The sequence below is a fragment of the Salvia miltiorrhiza genome, chromosome 1, assembly GCF_028751815.1.
Source record: "Salvia miltiorrhiza cultivar Shanhuang (shh) chromosome 1, IMPLAD_Smil_shh, whole genome shotgun sequence".
Taxonomy (NCBI): domain Eukaryota; kingdom Viridiplantae; phylum Streptophyta; class Magnoliopsida; order Lamiales; family Lamiaceae; genus Salvia; species Salvia miltiorrhiza.
The window spans coordinates 43,071,419-43,088,685 of NC_080387.1; the positions used below are offsets into that span (position 1 = coordinate 43,071,419).

At 34.0% G+C, this 17,267-nt stretch overlaps 1 long non-coding RNA gene across 1 annotated transcript; it reads right to left on the bottom strand.

The window, feature by feature from the left end:
- Positions 1–4,591: 4,591 nt before the first annotated feature.
- LOC131026020 (uncharacterized) lies at positions 4,592–5,716 on the bottom strand. The gene is made up of 2 exons (XR_009102202.1): positions 5,466–5,716; positions 4,592–4,874 (listed from the first exon to the last, which is right to left on the bottom strand). It is a non-coding gene; the product is annotated as an uncharacterized LOC131026020 (long non-coding RNA).
- Positions 5,717–17,267: the final 11,551 nt, after the last annotated feature.

The following is a 17,267-nucleotide window of genomic DNA, read 5'->3' on the forward strand; positions in this document are numbered from 1 at the left end:
ATTAATAATATTGTTTTTTTTTCAATGTAAAAATGGAAGACACATTGTTCCACTGTTACTGAATATTGTGATGAAGATAGAGATAAAATTGATTGTAATGATATGATAATTAATTTTTCATGCCTTTTTATATATACAATTAAAATAAGTGTGTATCTACTAATATATTATTTAATACTTGAATATCATATTCTTACTTATTATGAAATTCTATACTAATATTTTTATATAGGTTATGATTTAATATTTATTTTTAAATAATTGTTGATACTCTAGATAAAATTCGATTTTTTTTAGTTAATTCAAAATTTATAAATGTTTTAAAAGAGTAAAAAGTATGGATCTGGACCCGAGACCCTGTGGATCTAATGGATCTGGGTCTGGATCTTATTTTTTTGGATCCAATGGATCTGGATCGGATCTGGACCTAAGTAAAAAAATTCGGATCTGGATCTGGACCAAGCAGGATCCGGTCCAGATCCGGCCCATTGCCATCCCTATTTATATCTAATTATATGATGGAATTGTTAAAACGGTGATAAATTGATAATATAGATTTAATTTGTAATTTTGCATACTTTGGATTACAATTATAATAAAATTCAAAAGTTAGTACATAAAATGGCATTTTCCCTTGTCCAAATTAACAATGAATGGACAAAACTAGCTACCTAAATGAATAGGACAGTATAATAAGAGCACCTTCAATGGGAGGCCAAGGCTCTATAAAAGGGCACTATCTATACAGGAACGGATTCAGAATTTTTTTGTTACGGGAGCACAAAAAAAGTATATATATATAGGGTTGGGTTCCGGTAGTATCCAAGCTTATAATAGATCTGTAGCTCCAAATCTAGACCACACATTTATGACATATGACGCTTCAAGATGGTGACACGTGGCAAGGCATTTCAAGGTAAAATCTGGAGAGGGATAAAATTGGAATCTAATTTTCGAAATTAAAAATAAAAAAATTAGATTTTCTCAAAATAGATACTCCCTCCGTCCGCCAAGATTATGTCACAATTACTATATCGGGCGTCCGCCAAGATTATGTCACTTTCCTTTTATGGCAATGGTCTCTTTAATATTTTATCCTTACTAACACTCTTTATTTACAAAAAAACAACTCAAAATTCAATCTCAACCACTCATCTCATAAAGTGGTGGGACCATTTATCCACTACATCAAAATCATCACCAATTTTATTAAATCTCGTGCCCAAGCAAATTGCCATAATCTTGGCGGACGGAGGGAGTATATTTTAGATGCATAAAGTTTCATACGAGAATGCATGAACTTTCATATAAAAATGCATAAAGTTTCATATAAAAATGCATAAGATTTCACCCCACCCCCACCCCCACCCACCCCCTCCCCCCCCACCCCCACCCACACCCCCCCCCCCCCAATTTTTTTTTTAAAAAAACTGATTTTCTGACCACTGACCCACCCCTATCCCCCACCCCCCCACCCACCCCCCACCAATTTTATTTTATTTTTCTCAAAAACTGATTTTCTGACCACTGACCCCCCCACCCACCCCACCCCCCAAATTTTTTTTTTTTGAAAAACTGATTTTTACATGCATAAAAAAATTACATGTTTTACATGCATATACTTTCGCACAGAAATGCATATACTTTCACACAAAAATGCATTACATTTTTTGAAAAAATATAATTTTTTTTTGGGCTGGAGGGTGGGTGGGGGGGTCAGCGGTCCGAAAATCAGTTTTTGATATAAAAAAAATTTGGCGGGGGGGATGGGTGGGTGGGTCAGCGACTCAACAATTAGAAAATCAATTTTGAAAAAAAAAATTTGGGGGTGGGGGGGGGGGGTGGGGGGGTCGGTGGTCAGAAAATCAGTTTTTTAAAAAAAAAAATTGGGTGGGGGTGGGGGTGGGGGTGGGGGTGGGGCAGGGGTGGGGTGGCGAAAATACTAGATTTATTAAAATGAAATGCATTTTTTGTATAATTTAATGCATTTTTATGTGAAAACTTTATGCATTTTTGTTTGATTTTATATGCATGTGAAACATGCCTATTTTTGGGGATGGTAATGGGGAGGGTTGGGGGTGGTGTGGGGTGGGGTGGTGAAAATACCAAAACTGTAAAAATTAAATGCATTTTTCTGTTTAAAGTTATGCATTTCATGTGAAAACTTTACGCATCTTTGTGTGAAACTATATGCACCTAAAATATATCTATTTTAAGAAAATCTAAAAAAATATATACTCCCTCCGTCCCGCTAAAAGTGGCCACATTTTCTTTTTGGGTGTCCCATTAAAAATGGCTACTTTCTAAAAATGGCAAAAATTTACTTTAATTAAGTCAACAATTACTCACTAATTTGGTCAACAATTGTAGGCCACTTTCTAAAAATAGCAAAATTACTCATTAATTTGGTCAACAATTGTAGGCCACTTTCTAAAAATTACTCACTAATTTTGGTGGGTTGACACTCAATTAAAACATAACAATCCCCTTCTTAATCTCCGTGCCGAAACAAATGTGGCCGCTTTTAGCGGGACGGAGGGAGTATTTTTTTAATTATTAAATCCAAAAATTACATTCCAATTTTACCCCTCTCCAGATTTTGCCTTGAAATGATTGGAAACTCCTTGCCACGTGTCACCATCTTGATGCGCCACATGTCATAAATGTGTGGTTAAGATTTGAATCTACGGATCTATTATAAGCATTGGATACTACATGATCTCATTCATATATATATATATATATATATATAGGGTGTGGCTCTAGAGAGAACTACATTATTTGTGAGAACGGGAGAACCATCAAATCTAATGCATTCACTGTAAAAATTAATGCATCCGCTGTTAAAATTAATGCACTCAAAAAAATAAAAAAAATGCTCCCTTCAGGATTCGAACCCAGGATCTGCATTCATCCAACAAGATGATGCATCCACCGTAGATCTTGATGATCGAATGGCTGAAAATGGTTCTCCGGTCTTCTTTTATTTATGGTTCTTTCCTGAACCTCTCCCTATATATATATATATATATATATATATATAGGGAGAAGATCCATAGAGTATGGTAAGTATTTTGAGAATAGAGAATGAATGTGGGCCCCTAGATTTAAGTAATCTCACGGTTATGATTAATTCAGATTTATAATTTTCGAAATTATGATAAGGGTGTTAATGTAATTCCTTGTTTCATGTAACTGTTTATAGATTAATTAGTGTTGACCGAATCTTATTTATTTTTGGTAGGAGTTATGTATATCTTCATTCTTTTTTTAATTTGAATTATATTTTATACTAGACGTTTTTTTCTTTTTCTTTCTGTTTTCGTTTTCATAATTAAGGTTAAATAATTAAAAGTGTTTGACATTGTTGAATGTATTATCCGTGTTCCGTGAGAGATGAACACAAAGTATGAAGTTTTAATTTAGTTATTTAAGAATTCGAATATTTTTACTTACATATTCGTAGTTTTGTTACCCTTGTTCGAAAAGTTTTTATTAAATATTATATGTCTGCAAAAAATATTTTCGAATAATTTATTTAGACGTTCGTAATTTTATTACGCTTATTCAAAAAAAATTATGTTCAATTATTTTTTACAATTCAATCAAATATCATTATTCAGATTTCTTTACTTGAATGTTCATATTTTTAACACATTCATTCGGAAAGGTTCATGTTAATCCATTTTTTTAAACCACTAAACAAAACAAAAAAAAAAATTGGTTCCTTTCTTATATATTCAACATATGTAAGACTTTTTTTTTTGTAGTTTACTGGTATGATTTATTTTATCACAACATAAGTAAAATTCAAAAATTTTATTTTAGATGTTCGTAACTTTTTAAAACTTGTTCTAAATATTTTTTGTAAAATATTTTAACATTTCAGCAAATAAAATTTGAAAATTTTATTTTACGTTTCGTTCGAAATATTTTTTGTAAAATATTTTAACATTTCAGCAAATAAAATTCAAAAATTTTATTTAGATGTTCGTAACTTTTTTACATTTTGTTCGAAATATTTTTTGTATAAAAATTTTAAAATTTTCAGTCAGATGATATTTTTTGTAAAATATTTTAACATTTCAGCAAATAAAATTTGAAAATTTTATTTAGCTGTTCATAACTTTTTTACGTTTCGTTTGAAATATTTTTTGTAAAATATTTTAACATTTCAGCAAATAAAATTCAAAAATTTTATTTATATGTTCGTAACTTTTTACATTTTGTTCGAAATATTTTTTGTATAAAAATTTTAAAATTTTCAGTCAGATGTCAACAATATTATTTCGTAACTAATAACCACAATTTGTCAATGAACGAAATATATTTTTTCAATGAATGCACAGAATTTAATTTATAAATGAACAAATAATGAGTTTGAGTTTGAAAAAAGATTATAACTTCAAAATTACACACTTGAGGATTGTTTTATCAATCAGCAAATCACTCTAGTTTCAAACAACCAAAACTTTTTAATGACAAATTATTAAATATTAAATTTTCAAATGTCATACCTAAACATCTAACATCTAACTACTAACATCTAACATGACTTTGCCCGATCAAAAAAAAAAAAAAAAAAAAACTACTTTTCAATTAACAATATACAAACACTCAACTGGAAAAGAACATGAAAAAAGTGTAGGTAGCACCGTAGCATAACTTGCAAGCTGCTCGATCCTTCAAACTACTTATCGCATTATCTCTTGAGTTGTAATGCTTAATCATCTTGAAGAATATTCCATAGTATGCAATCCAACAATAAATGTCCTTGCTGAGTTTTCTCGCAAAATTCAGAGAATTACAGCTACAAACCTTAATTCCCACAAACCCTTCTAGGTGCTGCTAGGACCATGGATGAGATGGAAAATCTATAAAAAAACACATCATTTGAAACAATTTGTGAGCCAATTCTCGAGGTAATTACATAAAAGAACCACCCAAAATATAAGCAAATGAATTACAGAAAAAAAAAAAAAAAAGGAATATCCTTGAGACATCAAAAGACAAATACCAGAACCAACGAAATAAAAAATAAATACAGTATAGAAATCAATATACAACTTCTTAATTTAAACTTAATAAAAAAAACAATGAATACAGAGTAATTTCATTCAAAAATTCGAAACATTTGTAAAATATAAATAGTTAAATGAAATAGTAAAGTAAATTCTAGTGCATCATGTAGACTGACTTTTTGCTTAGTATATACTATGTCATTTTCGAAGCTTTATTTTTTAGTGCATCTCAACATTAGAAACAACAAAACATTTTAGATCTACACATTTTTTATATAAAAAAGACAGATGGAGTTTCGAATGAAAAAGTAATCAACATAGTACAACAAAAAAGTGCAATAGAAATCAAGATCGGCAATGGTTTACCCACATTCGAATCTTTTTAAAAAAACTGAATAAATGAAATAAGCGGTTCCAATCTTTCCAAAAACTGAATGAACTCACCGCCGGCGACCTTCTTCAAAATTCTTTTGCTCTCTAAATCGTTTGTCTGCAATGGATTGTCTTTTTCGAAAACTGTAAAAATCTATGGAATAATGGAAGAAAGGGGTTTGCTTTATTTTCGGAAGTGAGATATGTTTCAGATTTTGGGTGTGGTTTAATTGGCCGAACTACCCTTATTTGAATATAAAAATGATTTATATTAATTAAACATGATTTTTTTATGGATATTCGAATTCAATCATGACCGCTACTTTTGCAAGATCTAACGGTAAGGAGTTATTCTCCATTCTTTATTTTATAGGCATCTCTATAGATCCCTCCCCTATATATATATATATATATATATATATATATATATATATATATATATATATAGGAAGAGGTTCTAATAAAAATCTCTGTTAAAATGAGAACTAGGAACCTAATCTTGACCTTTTAAATATTAGATCTAGTGGTTAGGATTTAGTCAACAAAAGAAACTGTGCATCTATTATATTTTACTGTGCAATTAAAAAATATGCAATTTATGCAATTGAAACAAACAATGCAAAATACTCAAGCAAAATCGAAATTGTGCATCTATGCAATCGAAACTGTGCATCTATGCAATCGAAATTGTGCATATGTAGTTTAATCTCAGCCCTCTATCTATACTATATTAAAACAGCAGTTTTCAATTAGAAATTGATTTCAAATCAATTTGAAAATTGAATGGCGATTTTGTAGTTAAGACAAAATTGAAGATTTATTTATAAACTCTATTTATTCTTTTCATTTTCTTTTCTTTAACTTCTTATTTTTTTGTTTTATTTATTTCTAAAATTATGAAATTCGATTAATTATAAAATATTCAATATGCCTATCAAATTAAAGATCACGATAAGAGCTTTAATTTGATATAGTTTATGTAAATATAAGATTTAAAATGTAAAAATTATATTAGTTTAAATATTAAAATTTTAAAAATTTCTCTCTCCTCTCTCATCTTTTTTTTACTAAATCTATTCTTTAATTCATTTTTCATTATTTTTTAATTTTGTAAACTTTTTTTTTACTATTCATAATTTAAAATAAAATATTAAAATATTTAAGTCAACTAACTCACATTTCTAACAAACGTTTATTTACAGTTCTAGAATCTATAAAAGGGGTTTTATTTTCTTTTTCTTTATCTTTTTATTTCTTTGTTTGTTCCTTTCAAAATTTTTGAAATTCGTTTAATTATAAAATATTTAATATGCATATTAAATTAAAGATTGTGATAAGAACTTTAATTTGATATATTTTATTTATAATATAAAATTTATATTTATTTAAAAATTAAGATTTTAAAAAATTATCTCTCCTCTCATTTTTTTTGAATAATTTTTTTAATTGTTTAAATTTTTTATTTTTTAACTTATTTTTTTTATTTACATAATATCAATTTTTTTATTATTGTGGATTCTTTTTTTTTTCAATATTCAATAAAATATATTTAATTAGTTAAAGTTAATTTTTTTTTATTATATGTATAAATGTGATATTGAGTTGTTATCAATTTTATATAAATTTAGAAATATAAAAATATTTCCCGTGCATTGCACGGGGTGCAAATGCTAGTTTTATTTAAATCAATGGTTTTAAATTGGTTCCTAGTTTTCATCTTAAGAGGGGTTTTTATATTAACCATACCCTATATATATATATATATATATATATATATATATATATATATATATATGAAGAGGTTCAAATAAGAACCACTAATAAAATAAGAACGGAGAACCATTTTAAGCCATTCGATCATCAAGATCTACGGTGGATGCATCATCTTGGTGGATGGATGCAGGTGCTGGGTTCGAATCCTGAAAGGAGCAAAAAAATTACTCCCTCCGTCCGCCAAGATTATGGCAATTTGCTTGGGCACGGGATTTAATAAAATTGGTGATGATTTTGATGTAGTGGAGAAAGGGTCCCACCACTTTATGAGATGAGTGGTTGAGATTGAATTTTGAGTGGTTTTTTTGTAAATAAAGAGTGTTAGTAAGGATAAAATATTAAAGAGGATGGTGGGACCATTGCCATAAAAGGAAATTGACATAATCTTGGCGGACGCCCAATATAGTAATTGTGACATAATCTTGGCGGACGGAGGGAGTATTTTTTTCGGATGCATTAAATTTAATAGCGGATGCATTAATTTGTATAGCAGATGCAGTAATTTTATTGGTTCTTATGTTCTCACGATAATTGTGGTTCTCACTATAACCGCACCCTATATATATATATATATATATATATATATATATATATATATATAATACGTTGAATATCCCTTAGAACTCCATCTCGAATATTTGGATTATAATTCAAAATATGAATTCTTAACCCGGGTCTGTAGAAAGGTCTTTTGCATCAAAACCGTCCCTACTTGAGTTGGCACAATTATAATTTTTTTCAATAATTATGGTTCCAATGCTCTTTTATAAACCTAAAATCATACTCTCTCTGTCTCACAAAAACATGAACAAAGAGAAATGACACGGGTCTTAAGAAATGTTAGTTGAGAGTTAAAGTGAGTGAAAAAGGGGTCCCACTTTAAAAAGTGTTGTGAGAGTAATGAATTAATTAAGAAAAGATAGTGGTGGGCCATAATGGTTTTTTTCTAAATAAGTGTAAAAAGAAGGGATGAAAAATAAGGGGACAATTTCCAAAAATAGTAATGTTCATGCTTTTGTGAGACGCCCCAAAATGGAAAAACGTTCATGTTTTTGTGAGACGGAGAGAGTATAATTCAATAAATCAAAAATAAAACATAATTGTTGGAAGATTGTCAGCTGATTAATTTATATTGTAATATTAAATATTTAATTATATCTACTAGTGCTAGAAATTGAGATATTTTATACATACATATATATATATATATATATGTATGTATGTATGTATAAAATATCTCAATTTCTAGCACTAGCAGATATGATTAAATATTTAATATAAAAAATAAAGAAGTTGGGTCTAGGGGCACATGTTGCCGTGTTGATTTAAGTTTGGCATTGGCAATATGAGATAAGTATATAATAAAATTTGTATAAATATACATATATAATTAATAATAAAAAAATAAGTTGTTGGGGCACGTGCCCCCATATTGAGTAAGGTGGATTTGTATCTATATAAGGTGGTCCTCACCATAGAGCCTCTCATCTGCAATGCATTGACTCTATTAAAAAAAAAGCGCTATAAATTAGAGTTTCATTTTATCTTATTTTTATTTTTCTATTTTAAAATATAATATTTAATTAAAATTAAAATTAAAATTAAACATTACATTAATTAAAATAAAAATTACAATAATTTAAATAACTAAAATTTTGAAATAACATTAATTAAAAGAATTACGATAATTTAAATCTACAGCTTTAGCTTTTGCTTCAGCGATAGAATTTGTTGAGGTGCTAAATTCCTCGATTCCTTTGGCGACGCGTTCCATTGCTTCGTAGTATTGAGTCTTCTCCGACGAGGACTCCACTTTCTTCCTCTTGGCTTTATCGCGCTTTGTTGTTTTCTGGTCTTGGGGCCTCGTCATGATACTTGGTTAGGAAGATGTTATCATGGCCTGTCTTTCTGAGCCCTTGGACTTCTTCGATGAGTGCACGGCCTGGGACGCGAAATTGTGACATTCGCGCAAAATCATCCAAGCTTTGAAATGTTTGAATCTGATTCCAATGTTGGCCTCGTATATCTCTTGCGCCTGTTTAGTGATTTGCTCATCACTCATTCCATTACCCCATTTGACTTTACATTTCCCGTTGATTGCCTCCCACAACTTAACGTCCTTTTGGACGCGTTGAAAGTGAGACTTGATTGGCCTGTTGTCACGAACAGAAGCCCCCTTCAGATTTGGTGTCATTGAATCTCCGGGTGATATCTCCCCAATATTGGGTAGCCTTTTGGCCCCTCCCCATTATTGAGTCGTGGCTAGCCTCCGCCCACAAAATATAAATGAGCTCCGTCTCTGTCGAGGTGTACTCGGTATGGGGCTTCAACGTCTTTGGCTTCGAGGCTTCGACATCGTCGTCTTTAACGATTGGCCTTGGGTTCGCCGGGGTTGGAAGAGAGCCCGCAAAGAGATATTCGAGCCTTGAGAGAAAGATGTGAACCCCATCATCAGGTTAAAACTAGGAATACCTGATCAGCCTTGAGCGTAATTCTTCATGTAGTCGTCAAATTGGCGATCGATTTTTTGAATTAATTATATGAAAGAATAAGATCGAAAAGTGAGGGAAGAAGAGGGAATTGTTATATTGAATGTAGAAAAAGAAGTAGAGAAGAAATAGTATTTATAAAGGATGAAAGGAAATTAAAAAAGAAAACAGAAAAAAGGTAAGAGCCGTTTTCAACAGTTAGTTTTTAAAAAAAATAAAAATAAATAAAGCTAAAAAATATATTCAGATTTGATTTTTTAATTTTTATTTTTTTTAATCGCGTGTGCTATCACGCGCCTGTCATTTCTTTCCCAAAGCGCCGGCACGATGCATCAGGCCCAGCACGAGTCGGGGGGACACATCAGCATGCGGCCCAGCGTAGTGTGCCGCACGCCCCCCTCCCCCGCGTTGGAGGTGCTCTAAATCTTATGATCGATAAATACGAAGTCCATAGTAAATTTGTGGGTGAAGAAGCCAAAGAAGGTAAAAGCAAGGCGGCTAAAAGAAGAGCATTCCTAGTACACCTTAGGCTCTTTTTTTTCTTCATGCATGATTACGTGTGGATGGGGTTGACAGCTTCTTGTAATGATTATCATCATTACCATTCTTGAATTTTTAGCCCTCCCTCATTTTGTGCACACACATGCCTTCACATTCATTAAAATTGACAACTTCATATTTTCATCCATCCCATTCCTATACCCCATTTATTCAACTTACAAGGTGTATATATAGACATACACCATTAAAAAAAAACAGCCATCACTCAATTAAAAACAAAGTATAGATCAAAAATGTGTTCTAGTGGCAATGGAGGGACACAAGTGCTCCTTTTCTCCACTAAACCAAGGCGAATTAGAGTTCGTGTTTTCCGACTATCAAGGTACGTACGATATATATATATATGTTGTTGTAGAAACAAAGTTAATTATACTTATTTAAAATAAAATCATGAACGTTATACAGGCGACGGGAAGAAAAGATGGAGAACGACATAGAGTTGAAGAATTTGAAGTTGTACATGGAGAACATCAACATCTATGAAGAGAATGAGAAATTGAGGAAGCAAGCTTGCCTCCTACACCAAGAGAAGCTTGCCTTATTGTCCCAGCTTCAAAGAAGGTCTTTGCAATGTGATTTTCGTGTCGGTGCCTCGCCTACCAAGGAATGATATCATATCAATAATCACGAATTAATCATATTGTCTTCATTTAATAAGTTTCATAATACTACGGCTGTTTAATTATGTATTGGAGTCATAAGTAGAGGAGATCAACTTAAATACATTTTATTGTATCATTGTATGTACTCTAGTTATTGAACAATAATAAAGTTAAGAATTTGGCGACAATGAATTTTATGTATTAGTTATTTCTTTTCTTTTGGGTCCGATTGGAAAGGGTTTAGACAAATTTGATCGATATGATTAAAAAGAATTTAGTAATGTTTATTTATTTATTTATTTATTTTTTTGTTATGGCCCATAAAATATCAGGAATTGAGTTATATGTAGTGGCGAACCAGTAAGGGCTAGGGGAGGCTTAAGCCCCCACCAAACAATTTTTTAAGAAAATTATTCTATTGTAATTATTAAATTATCAGTATTTAATTTGTTTGAATTATTGCATGTTAATTAGAGTAACTTTTAGAAATCTCAAACTTAAAGTTTAGAAATACACCAATGATTTTTTCTGCGTCCACCCATGCCGTTTAGTAATATATATGCATGGATAAAGTTGCAACTAATACTTTTTTTAGGTGGAATTGCTTAATTCATATGTCTATATTGTTAACCCCATGCAGTTATATAATGTTTATTCAATTCTTTTACATTATTTAACTTGATTGTTTTTATTGCACGTTGACTAAATAAATTCTTTTCAAGTAAATTCGGTTTTAATTTATTAACTGTTTTCCTACGAACTCGAGTGAAAAGGATATGAAACCATCTCTTTATTCTTAAAACAAATTTTAGTATACGCTTTCAAAGCATAACTAGTTGGTTTGGAAGTCATCATTCCCCACATTTCATATATGTATCCATTATTTTATTTTATTTTAGATGCAAAAAATAACAAGAAGAAACAATTATGCTTGTGAAAAGGAACTATACTGCGAACACTACAAAAAAATCGTTAATTACCGACGGCAAACCCAAACTTTGTAATTCAGGACAAATCCACGCCTACTAACATGTTTTTTGACCGTAGGTACATCTAAATACGCTTGATTCTTGCACTTCTTACACGGGCACCTAATGTTACCTTGTCCATCTGTGTACGCCGTTTGATTTCTCGCCCACTCAAGGAAAAACTCAAGCCCCGGTTCAAATGCAGTACGATCCACATACGATTATCACTCATTCTTGCAAATTCTAATTGAAAAAAACAAATAAAATATAATAAATTACTTGAAATCTAACAAAATTTCGACAGCATAACCCCACTATCCTAACTACCAAGTGCTCGACTCTACCAGCAACTATAGTGACCATAGTGGTCCTAATTTACTAAGCCTATACTAGGTCTACCCGGCCCCCCAATGTCGAAGCAATAATACAATACAAATAAAAGCAATAAAAATCAGGATAATTAAATTAAAAATAATCATTTGTTGGAAGAAGATCCTTAAGAAATAATCAATTTCTATCCCAAATGGAGAAGATCCTTAAGAATTGATTAAATCTATCCCACAATATATATAATAACATAACATTTCATAAACACATAGCACATAACATTTAATTTAACAAAATTATCCAACATATATAAATTATTCTAACAAACAACTTAAACTAATTGATTAAAATTAATATAATTTAAAATTAATCATGCTTCATAATTTAAAATTAAACTAACAACATATATTAAATGGATTAATATAATTTAAAATTAATCATGCTTCATATAATTTAGTTATAAACAAAATCAATTACTATAAATTAATTAACTATATATAACAAATAAATCTATTTAATTAATATATAATTAAATACATAAATAAATTCATAATTAAATAATTAAATAAATAAATAAGAGAAGCGTACGGTGGTGGTTTTCGGCGGGTGTCGTGAAGAAGGCGGTGAAACGAGGTCGTCGAACTACAATAAAGAATATAAGTGAAAATTAAATAATTATATATATATATATAATTAAAATTAATGAGATATATATATATATATATATATATATATATATATAGATCTAGAGAGAGAGAGAGTTACCTGCTGGGCGGCGGCAGTCGGCGGTGGCGGCGGTCGGTCGGACCGGAAGCAGCAGCAGCAGGGGAAGGGGGGGGGGGGTTTCTGTTCGTGTGCGGCGCAAACTGAAAAAAGAAGGGAATACACGCTGCCTTATATTTTAACAATTACCGACGGCAGTTGCCGTCGCTAACTAGCGGCGGCAATATCGCCACCGTTAATTGTATAAAATTAATTAATTATTGCATATTTTAAACTTAACGGCGGCGTCGCCGCCGCTACCTACCGGCGGCGATTTTGCCGTCGGTAATTGGCCGGTGATTGCGAAAGTTCGAGTCGCCTGAAATGCCGCCGCCGTGCCGCCGTTACCTACCGACGGCAAAATCGCCGCCGGTAATTTTCGCCGGTAAATACGCGTTTTTTTGTAGTGGAACACCTCTGGAATATAAATAAATCTTCGTATAATAATAATAATAATAATAATAATAATAATAATAATAATAATAATAATAATAATAATAATAATAATAATAATAATAATAATAAAATTAGTATTAACGCTAGCTAGAGGAAGACTTCATAGAAGAATTGGAATTGATAGTTGCCAATAGTGAGAAAAGAGGTAATCTAACTTAAAATGGTTAGATAAATATCAATCTTATCTCACATGTATTCTTTGTGGTTAAGATTAAAAGTTGATGCCAAAATGGGCCAAGACTGGACCACGATATTTTAGGTCCAGCCAAAATTTTAGGTCGGATCAGACTGCCTCAAAACTATAGTTACAAGTAGAGCACAGAACTGATCACCTACCCACCGTGGGCAAGCATAACGTGCCCACCATTGATGTGACAATTTTAATTAGAAAAGATAAATAATAAATCTTACTCTAATTAAAATTATCTTACTATAATTACAATTGCAACATCATGGTGGACACATTATGCATGCCCACGGTGGGTAGGTGATCGGTTCTGGAGCATGCTATTTTTTGTAGGAGATAAAATCATAAAAGAGCAAGTGCGAAATCAAATCTGAAACTTTTGACCTTAGACATTAATCATACTATCATTAAACCAATTAATGCATGTAAACAAATTACTGTGAAACTAAATTAGGCATTAAGCATGTAGTTTAAAGTTATATACACATCGTTAAACATAACTTTATCTCATTCTTAAATGTTTCATTTAACATATATCAATATCATTGAGCCCAAAATATTATAAACCCAATTGATCACAATGCACAAATTTCATCTTTTGGATCCAAAGGCAGAATAATTCAAAAGCCCATAGTTTTTGGTTCAAATTAATTTCAAAACATGTTGTACCAATTATATATACCTTTAGATTTTTTGAATGAGAAACATGTGCATAAAAGAGAGTATGCAGACATAGAGCCCGTTTGTTTGGCAGGAAAATAATATTGGCAGTCAAATGGTTTCTCAAATTATGATTTCTAAGAATATGATTCCTACCATATTACTTATTCAGTTATCCTATAAGGAAAGGTGGGAATTATCACTTTTAGCCATTTTTCATAAAAACATAAGTTATATAGCCCCTCTTTATGAAACATAAGTTAAACAACCCTTTTTAACTTAAAAGACTAGAGTGCCCTTTGATTTTTTATATTTTTATTTCATATTTGTATTTATTTAAATTTTACATTTTATAACACATTTTTTATGGAGTTGTGACTCTTCAGTCCGTCCTTCACGCTTCACGCCTCCAGGCCCTCCGGCGACCGGTGCTCTTCCCACCGGCCATCGGCGCCGGTGTTTTCCTCTCCATCGCAGCTGCTGCACCTGCACAAGAACGCTGCTGCGCAGTCCTCTGGAACGAACCAGCGTCACCTGCACAGCGCCGCCGAGAGCACGCCGCGACTCCAGGCGTCCAGTTGCCGATCCAGACTCGGCCGCGACTCCAGGACAGTTCTGCTCGGATTCTCGATCCGGTGGGCGGCGCTGATAGCACGACGGGCCTGCCGATCCAGAGGGCTCTTCTCACCGCGAGGTCTCTTCTCCGATCCAGACTCCAAACTCTCCACCGGCGAGGGCTCTTTACCGATCCAGACTCCAGACTCTCCCACCGCGAGGGCTCTTCTCCGGCCGGCCGCGACTACAGATCCTGCCGGTGATGGATTCGAGTTCGCCGGAAGTCCATCGTGACAAGGGGGGCCTCAATCTTCCCTTGGTCTCTTCTAATTTTGACAGGTCTCGATCTAAGTCCCCTGCCAATGTTCCATCTCAGCACCCGCCTCTCGTACAGCCGGGTTATTCTTCCGGCGCAGTGGCTATTGGGCAGCGCTCGTCGGGTTTTTCACCGGCGCAGAGTTTGATCGGTGAGCCTCACCAGGCCATCCCTGGTTTGATACAGCCGCTGCCGACTACAGTAGCGCAGGTGTCGGGTTCTGCTCCGGCTGTTTCTTTCGCTGCCAAAGTAGCTGATAAAGTCTAACCCAAATCCCTTAAGAAGCCGGATGTTGCAGCGTATGGCCTCCGAGGCCTTCAAATACAGCGAGAAGGAGAGGTTGTCATCCTCTCAGTGCCCAAATCGGAATATCAAACAAAGTTGGAAGAGTTTCAATTTGCACTAATCGGTAGACTTATCCAACGTAAAGGGGACAAGCCACGCACGTTCGCCGACCTCTCTCATGAACTTCGAACCATATGGCAGTGCGCCGACTGTCAACTGGTGCCCATGGCTAAGGGATTCTTCGTTGTTAAATTTTTGACGATGGAAGCGAAAAAGAAAGCTAAGGGGAGTTCTTTTCTCCAACTGTCAATCGGCCACGTACGCTTCCGTGAATGGACTAGGTATTTCGATCCGTATAAGGAAGTGTCGTCTCTGGCTCAGGTATGGGTTCGGATATATTATCTCCCTGTGGAGTTATGGACTCCGGTGATTATTGCTGGTATAGGTCGTGTGCTTGGTCATCCTATGCGAATTGATAATGCCTCCGCAACTGGTCATGTGGGACACTTTGCGCGGGTTTTGGTGGAACTTGACATGGCTTTGCCTATTCTCAACTCGATGTACATTGATGACGGCGATAGATCGTTCTACATTGAGTTTGGTTTTGAATCTATGCCCCTTTTTTGCTCGCGTTGTAAACTTACGGGTCATTCAACGGATAAATGCCGGAGAGCTGATAGGGCCACGAGCAAGCAAAAGATCACTGAGCCTCCTGCTGTGGTTGTGAAGAATCTTGATAAGGAAGAGGGTCTGACTCCTGCATGGCAGCCCAAAGTTGATATTCTTAAACCTCTATCAGGTCCTAATCTTCTAGACGCGGCACCTTTTAAGAAAAATGATCTCCCTCTGGCGGGGGATGCTAACCGATATCAAGCGCTAGATGAGGATGAGGAAGAGGAAGAGGAAGTGGAGGAGACTATCATTGCGGACTCCAATTATGAAGCAGAGCCTTTACATGAGGAAGAAAATGATGGGTCGCCTCACACGGACAAGGCTAGTGATAAGGAGGGCTCGAATGTAGAGGGAACTTTGGAGTTGGATTCTGGAACGAATAGTGGAGCTGTGGTAGAGCAACAACCGGTAGTTGGGGCAGAAGATTCAGCGAGCCAGCGGGTTAATTCGCCGATTAAGGAAGTTGATTTTGATAATAAATCCATTTCTTCTCCGGATGACATGGCGAGTCGTATTATTAGGTTAGAGGAGCAAGTTAATCAGGGGATGCAGTTGCTCTCGGAGCAGAAGCGCGGACGTGGTCGTCCAAAGGGCTCGGTAAAGGGACGAGAGCCTATACATGCAATTCCGGAAGGTTGTATTAAAAGTCGTCTCAGGAATGCGGAAGAAATGGGTAACAAACCGATGGAGTTTGTGGCTGACGTCACCAATAAGCCTAGTATGATTGCAATGAATAATGTCGTCCATAGGCGTTGGTCGGATGATTTGGATAATGATCCTGACTTTCCTTTTTGAGTTGTTCTCCTTCGTTTTTTAAGTTTTGTGCCCTTAGTCTGCATCTTGTGCTTTCAAGGGATGTTTTTTTCTTTTTCACTTTATAATAAACCTCAATTTAATATAACACATTTTTTATATTTTTATTTTTACATTTTATATATTATTTTTATACACATTTCTTTTTTTCTTCATGTTTCTTCTTCACATTGCCGCCATCCGCCGGCGGCCCGTTGCCATCCGCCCCTGCTGCCGCTAGCTCGCCGCAATCCACCCATTGCTGCCGCCGGCCCGTCACCGTCCGTCCCCGCTGCCGCCGGCCCGTCGTCGTTCGCCCCCACAGTTTCCTCTAAAATTGGCCATGGCTGCCATGGCTGATTTTCGAGCTCTACCATGGCTGCCAAACCAATTAATCACGCCTCTCCCTCTCTCTCTCTAGCCTAGAATCATGTCCCAAATCTCTCCAAATCACATCTCTCTTTCTCTC